General features: G+C 39.6%; 1 pseudogene; it reads right to left on the reverse strand.

The window, feature by feature from the left end:
• Positions 1-2,448: 2,448 nt before the first annotated feature.
• Positions 2,449-4,436, reverse strand: LOC508426 (ornithine decarboxylase-like; annotated as a pseudogene).
• Between the last annotated feature and the right edge of the window lie 3,387 nt (positions 4,437-7,823).

The following is a 7,823-nucleotide window of genomic DNA, read 5'->3' on the forward strand; positions in this document are numbered from 1 at the left end:
AAGTTCATTTACTAATGTCCACTGATTAAAATCATTGAACTCCTTTGAAATTTTTATGTAATTAATAATGAGGAAAACAATGAAAAGATACTGAGAAGTTCAGCTTATTCAGTGTGGAGTTTGCCAAATGATCCCCTCTCACTTTATTTGGTGAATATGATTACAGAGTGCTGGGGAGGAAAGGAGGAGAGGATGGTGTGGTAGAAATTGGCCCATGAATCACTTCTTTGAAATTTCACTTGACAAAAATAAATACTGAAAATTTCCAGGTGATTTCTAATTTTTAAGGTATTTTAAGCTTCTTAATTTTATGTAACTAGATGTTTCTTTACATATTTAACAATTTAAGGCAGTTGCTAAATTTAAAATGACTTTCTGTATAAATTTGAGTAATTTGAGGTGTTTTTAGTATTGACTTTTAATTCTCCTTTTAAAACTGAAAATTTCAGATATAATATATTTTTCTTATATTCCTTTAGAATAGTTAACTTTCTTTGTCATCTATATGAGCCAAAGAATATATGATATAGGTTACAGGCCCAACTTCTAGGGGCTATTATTGTATTATAGCTGCCTTATTTTGTCATTCAGAAATATCATACTTTGACTCCAGCGAATTATTTTTATAAGCCATTTCAATGTTAGTAACAGATTTAAAGAGGATAATGTGAAATAAGAGAATAAATTCTTTTAGAAGTATTATTGGTTTAGCTTTAGGTTTTATTCATTACTTTGGTCAAAATAGCCTCAGCTTGATCTTTTTATGTGTCGATTATTTATTTTTAATATATTTGAGACTGAAAGAATAAAGCTTAAGTTTCCAGAAGCAGCCAAATAATCACACTTGGAATTTATAAAATCTTTTCTTTTTAAGCTGACAGCTGATGAGACATTTGCATTTGAACCTGGCAACATGTAAATTTGAAAGTTTGAATGAATAAGATAGTGAATTAAATGAAGGAGAAAAATATTACTCTTAAAATTTTTTGGAAACCATTAAATAGGGATTACAAACCAATTTATTTTTTAGGCAAATGTTACTTTATCAGCTTTTACAGATCCTTAAAGTTTTTCTTCAGATTTTTTCCATAAGCTTATCTAATCTTTAGCTGTGATTTTTAATAAATATTTCTGCCTAGGAATGTATTACATGTCTTATATCCAGATCTGGTTATAGATTTGGTTTTACAACTTTTTCCCAGTTTGAATTAAATGATCAAGCCCAATAGTTTGGAAGATAGCATAAAGATAAATTACCAACTGAGCTATCAGAGAAGCCCAAATTTTAAATTAGTTACAGATAATGTCAATTTAGTCACCTTTCCAAATGTTTCAATGGTATCCATGGTGGGAGATTAAGCACAATGTCAGATATGAACTAAATTTGGTATTTCTACAGAAACGTGAAGACTTTTCTGAATATTTATTAGTAGTTACATGGTTGGTGGCTTGGTGGTATGTCAATGCAGGAGATGCTACTTTAATCCCCTGGGTAGAGAAGGAAATGGCAACGCACTCCAGTATTCTTGCCTGGAAATCCCACAGACAGAGGAGCTTGGTGAGCTACAGTCCTTGTGACCCTGGGGTCACAAGAGTTGAGCACGACTCAGAGACTAAACACCACCATCACCACCACCACATAACATGGTTGCTAAACTGTTTAATACTGGTTTTGAGGATACCTTTTATCACACATTACATTTTTTTTTTTTTTAATGTCAAGATACTTTATTCCTTTTTTGTTAAAACCAGTTGCAACACTAAGCTTCTGGCCCATCCTGCTGATACACAAGCCACAAATGCTTGCTCAGCAGTTGAAGCCTTTAGTAGCATGTTTGAAAAGTGAATAAAAATCCATATAAAACAAATATTCAAATAGTTTTGTTGGAGAAGTGTGTAATTTCCTCAGTTCTGTCTCGCTGCGGCAAAAATTTGAAGCAATGGAAGGACCAGTGTTACAGCTCCATGTTACAGCTCAGTTTTATTTGGCAAGCAAAGGAAAATACACCCTCAGGCATGAGGGTGGGCCAACCCAAAAGTTGCAAAGAGAAGAAAAACCCCCAGCTCAATTTTGGCTCCTCTTTTTATTTGCTTTTTCTCCTCCCCCTGAGCCTGCCCTATGTAAATTGGGCTAGCCAGGAGGGCTGTTTGTTTTACCTGAGGTCTTCACTCTGGCCCCTGGACCTTCCTTTGTTCTATTTTCAGGGGCTTTTCCTTTTGTCTTTTAGCCATGGCCATTCTGGACTCCTTTTTCCTATTCTAACTACCTAACAGTTTCCACAGGAACACAGATAAGTGTGACCCCATCTCCCAGTCTTCCACATTGGTGCACCTGTGCCAACCCTACTCATATCGACATCTCAGAACTAGCAGTAATTAAGTTAAATGGTCCCCCCCAAAACCTTTAAATCAAGCTAAACTCGCAGTTAACAGCTACAAGAGTGGTAACTACATGTTAATACAAGTGGAAGCACAGTCTGCTGAACGCTGCTTCATGCTGCTTTCTCAGGCACAGGACAGGGTGCAGGGGGCTGACATCCTGCTTCCTCCGCTCTGGGTGGGAAGTCCTGGTTTTGGATCTGCTTCATCAGTTGCCATGTTGGCCCTGGCATCACATAGTACATGGTAGGTCTCTGGAATCCATTGAAGGTAGAAGCAATAGTGGCAGTGTAAGCACCCATGTTCTCAAAGAGCATCCAATTGCCCACATGCAGGTTACAGCGCTCAACAATGTGGTCCAGGCCATCACAGATGGGTCCCCAGATGCTGGATGAATAATACTTCTCATCTGGTTTGGGTCTCTTCTGCAGAAGAGGCTTCATGTGTGTGATCCTAAAGAATGCAGTTAAATGACCCATATACTCCATCATTCATGTAATACATAACTGTTCACTTGATTCCTCTTCATCATCAGAGTCTGTCTGTTCCTTTAATATGAGGGTTTTTTTTTGGCAATGATATTAACTGCGAGTGTGAAAGCTGATGCAACATAGTATCTGCCCGGCTCAGGTATGATGCTCACTCCAGAGTCTGATGGAAAATACTTGTCCAATGATGGCTTGATTACACTGGTGATCTCCAGATTTAAGCTTTACATCCTCAGATCCAGGAAAGCCACCACCAATATCAAGAAGATACATGTTGAAACCAACCTTAGCTCCTATGTCAAAGACACAGCAGACATCAGAGATCACCTGCATGAAGGTCTCAGGATCAGTATAGCCACTTCCCACACGGAAGTTGACAACAATGACATCAATATCTAGCACTTTTGCCCATTCCAAAAGAAGCCTGTGGCACCAAATTTGACACTGAGGTGACATACTGCTTTGGAATTATCAGTGGTAATCTGCAAAACCAACTTGGCCTTTGGATGTGCCCTGGAAGCTTTCATCAACTCAACTTCACTATCAAAAGTCATCATCTGTACCCTGTTATTGGCATTGTACTCAATCTGAGACACTTGTTTATACAGATTTGCATAGACAATCCTCACTGGAGGCATCCCGAGACAGCACCAATTGTAATTCAGTCTTGCTGACACAGTCAAGTCTTCTCCCATTGGCAGCTAGGTCTTCACTATGGTTCTACTATCATTGCATTTGACTGCAAAAATGGGGGTGACCCGAGGAAGAGTTTTAAACCATCTCAGATGTTTCTTTCTTTATTTGTTTAACCATGTAAAATGTTTATTTTCATTTTGAGGACAGCAGTGGTATAATACACGTTAATATACTTCCAACAAAGATACATTTTAAAGTAATTAGGCATGATGCTCCCTTGCTGCAATAATCTTCACCAGGAAGATGTTAAAAGCCAGAGTAAGATTAATTTTAAATTTAGAGAAAAGCAGCCAAAATTTGAAGTGTACTTTAAAATCTTAATTCATTATTTTGCATGCTACCCCAGGGCTTGTTTTTTTTTTTTCTAAATGTATTAGGGGATGAGATTCACTGTCTGACTCCTAGTAAGCACTCGAAAGATCTATGTGAACTGCATTCTTTGTGCATTTCTGATGTCTATTGGTTAGATTGTCTCCCAGATCAGCAACATAGAAGGCATGCTTATCAATCAGAAGAAGAAACTTCATTAGTTTTTTTGGTCCAGAAGGTCCTTGGTAGTAATGCCTTCATCTAAGAAATGGCAGTCAAACTCATTACTAAAGCTGTTCATGGTTTCTTGATGTCTTTTTGAAACACAACAAACTGCAAATAGGGTTAGTTAGTCAGTCAGTTCAGTCATGTTCGACTCTTTGCTTCCCCATGGACTGCAGCACGCCAGGCCTCTCTGTCCATCACCAACTCCCAGAATCCACCCAAACTCATGTCTATTGAGTTGGTGATGCCATCCAACCATCTCATCCTTTGCCCTCCCCTTCTTCTCCCACCTTCAATCTTTCCCAACATCAGGGTCTTTTCAAACGAGTCAGCTCTTTGCATCAGGTTGCCAAAGTATTGGAGTTTTGGCTTCAACATCAGTCCCTCCAATGAACACTCAGAGCTGATCTCCTTTAGGATGGAGTGGTTGGATTTCTTTGCCGTCCAAGGGACTCTCAAGGTATAGGCAAATATGGAAAACTTAGAGATGGAATTTAAAGGGATTATGTCAACCTGTCACAAAGGCAATTCTCCAGGAATTCCAAGTCCCACTGAAGATGCGTGTGCCCTCCATGCAGCAGTGGAAACATTTGATAAACACACAATCTGCTGTCCACCTCAGAGCGCAGGGGTGTGGCAGGCATATCCCATGGAGAGGAAATGGCATTGCCTAGCACGCAGGACCACCGGCCGCTAGCCGCCTCACTCCCTCATGCGGAGGACCACTGGCCGAGGTGGCATCGGAGAGCTGGCAGAGGGGCGGAGGTGGCAGAGGCTGAGGGGACTGACAAAAGCACATATTACATTTTGATGAAAAACAGAAAATAATATTATTAACTTCTTGAATTAAAATCGTAATTACAAAAGATCACCCCCAAAAGCTGATGGTTAAATTGTTATATTGTTAATTTAGCTAAAATATAGAGTGGGGAAGTATTTTGAGGCACACTAAATAATTTTAAGGTCTGACCACAGTGTTTCCTTTCCTTCTTATCTCCCATTAATACCAATTTACAGTTCCTTCCATTTCCATACCACTGGGGAATGGCAGAGCTATTTTGTCAAATTTTATGCTGCTTTAACACATGAGTCTTCCTAATCTTAAAATGAATTTAGAGATATTTGGTTGAATGAGGTTTCGGAACCAAATTAGTTTATGACTTTTTACAGTGAAGGAAGACAGAAACTATCCATTAGTCAAAAAAATACTGAATTTGTTTCTGAAAGTTCTGTAGTTTTTATAGGCTCTGTATATTTAGTAATTGATCCACTTGCACAAGTTAACAACAGCCAACAAGACTGAAGCCTTCAACCATACAATCACAAAATACTGAATTCTGCAAAAATGGATCCTTCATCAGTTTAGCCTGAGATGACACCATTATACCTGTCAATACCTTGATTGCAACTGATGAGACTCTATGCAGAGGACACATGTGAGACATGCCCAGACCTGTTTTCACAGAAACAGAATAAGTGTGTGTTCTTTTAAGCTGCCAATTTTGTTACTCCTAATATGTATGTTTATATTGTGTCTGCAGAATGCCTATGTCACTGTGTGTGTAGAGCTTGAAGGCATCTGGATTAGAGTTCTCCAGAGAAGCAGTGCCAATATGATATGTGTATGTGTGTGTATTTATATAGACTGGATGTGTATATATTCTTTCTCTCTCTCTTCTGTCATAGGTCTACAGGGAGAGAGAGAGATGGATTGATTAATTTACTTTAAGGAATTAGCACATGTGAAGGTGGACATTGCCAAGTTCAAAATCTTAACGGGTTAGACTGGCTGGCATGTTGGAGACTCAGGGAAAGTGACAATTCAAGTTAAAAGGCAGTCTGCTGACAGAATTCATTCTTGCTTAGGGAGGTCATTTTCTGCCCTATTACAGCATCTAACTGAGGGACACTGCCATTAAAGAGGGCAATCTATTAATACTTTATAGATTCAAAGTTAATCAACTTAAATGTTCATCTTATCCAAAAACCACCCTCACAGAAACATCCAGAATAATATTTGATCAAATATCTGGACACCATGGTCAAGCTGACACAAAAAATTAAACATCACGACTTTATCCCTTATCAACTTGACATTCATACACATCTCCTTAAACTGTACTTCATCTCCAAATAAAGACAATAACAGGGTCATACTTATGTCTAACATACTATAGCTATCCTAAATACAACTGAAAACTCACTGTTTCTCCAGAAGAGGATGCAAAGTCCTTGGGTGATATTTACTTTTTTCTTTGATATTCCATAACTTAAGACATGAAGATGCAAAGTGATGGCACTTGAATAGAACAGTATTCAATCAATATATTTTAAGTCACATGATAAGGGGATAAGAGAAGGGAGAACACAAAGATATTTATATACACACAACATACTGATAACAGAATAAGGCAGAAATACTCATGACAATTATAGTTTTCATTTCTGTAACTAGTCATATGGTCATACTGTTAGTCACTCAGTCATGTCCGACTCTTTGCAACCCCATGGACTGTAGCCCTCCAGGCTCCTCTGTCCATGGGGATTCTCCAGGCAAGAATACTGCAGTGGGTTGCCATGCCCTCCTTCAGGGGATCTTCCCAACCCAGAGATGAAACTGTGTCTTTGGTCTCCTGAATTGGCAGGCAGGTTCTGTACCACTAGTGCCACCTGGGAAGCCCTCTTTGCCTGGTGAAGTGACTCAAAGCTACACTCCTGGAGGTCCAGGCCGCAAGTCGCACTGCTTGGATTGGATTGTTGTTGGTTCTTACTGAGTTTAATCCCAGGTCATTGTCATACTAAGAGATGTCGTAAGGGATCTCCTGTATTTGAGACACACTTTTCCTTACCTCCATTTTAGAGGAGTCATCCCATTCCTTCTTGGTTGTCAGGCCCAGTCACCCCAGCTGGAGCTGTAAGTCCCTTTTCTTGCCTGTTGATTGAGAGGCAGAAGGAACCCAAAGTGGCCAGGTGACTGTCTTAACTCCTACTTTAGTGGGATCATTCTTGTGTTTCCTGGTGGATGTATTCCTGTTCCCTTTGGAACAGACATCTAGGTCAGCAGAACATGAAGTCTAGGGGATAGCAAGTGGGTCACTAGGGATAGTAGTGAAGGGTGCCACTCCCATTCTGACCTCTTGATTCCTGGCCCTGTGAATCCCAGCTATAGACGCAACAGCACTATGTGTCAGACACTGATGCAGGACATGTACATCCTCCTGGAGAATCTTGCCCCAGTTCTGAAAGGTATCACCATCTAGGTGACTCTCTAATGGAGTCTTCAAAAGGCCATTCTACCAAATCAATTGCTTCAGGATGGTGGGGAACACGACCAGGCCAGTGAATTCCATGATCGTGGGTTCATTTTAAGACATCATTTGCTATGAAGTGAGTTCCTTGATCAGAAGCAATGCCATTTTGGGACTCCTTCCCCCAAACCCCTTTCTCCCACCCTGGTCCCTCCTCAGCTTTAGAGAAGCTTTCTCCTCCAGATTATTTTCCTTTTATTCCCATACGCCTTGTGGCCAGTGCTACGTGGTGATTTGCTCTTGCTTCATCCTGGAAGCCAACATCAGGGACACATCTTTTGGATAACCAAAATGCGAAACAAACTCTTGTAATACATTTTTCATTCAATGAAATCTTTTTTTTTCCCCCAGCTTTTTGGATTATAAATTCATTGGTCAGAATTTGAAAATCAGTGAACCTTGCACTTGAAATAATGAA

This window comes from Bos taurus, chromosome 21 (assembly GCF_002263795.3).
Source record: "Bos taurus isolate L1 Dominette 01449 registration number 42190680 breed Hereford chromosome 21, ARS-UCD2.0, whole genome shotgun sequence".
In the NCBI taxonomy this organism is placed as follows: Eukaryota; Metazoa; Chordata; class Mammalia; order Artiodactyla; family Bovidae; genus Bos; species Bos taurus.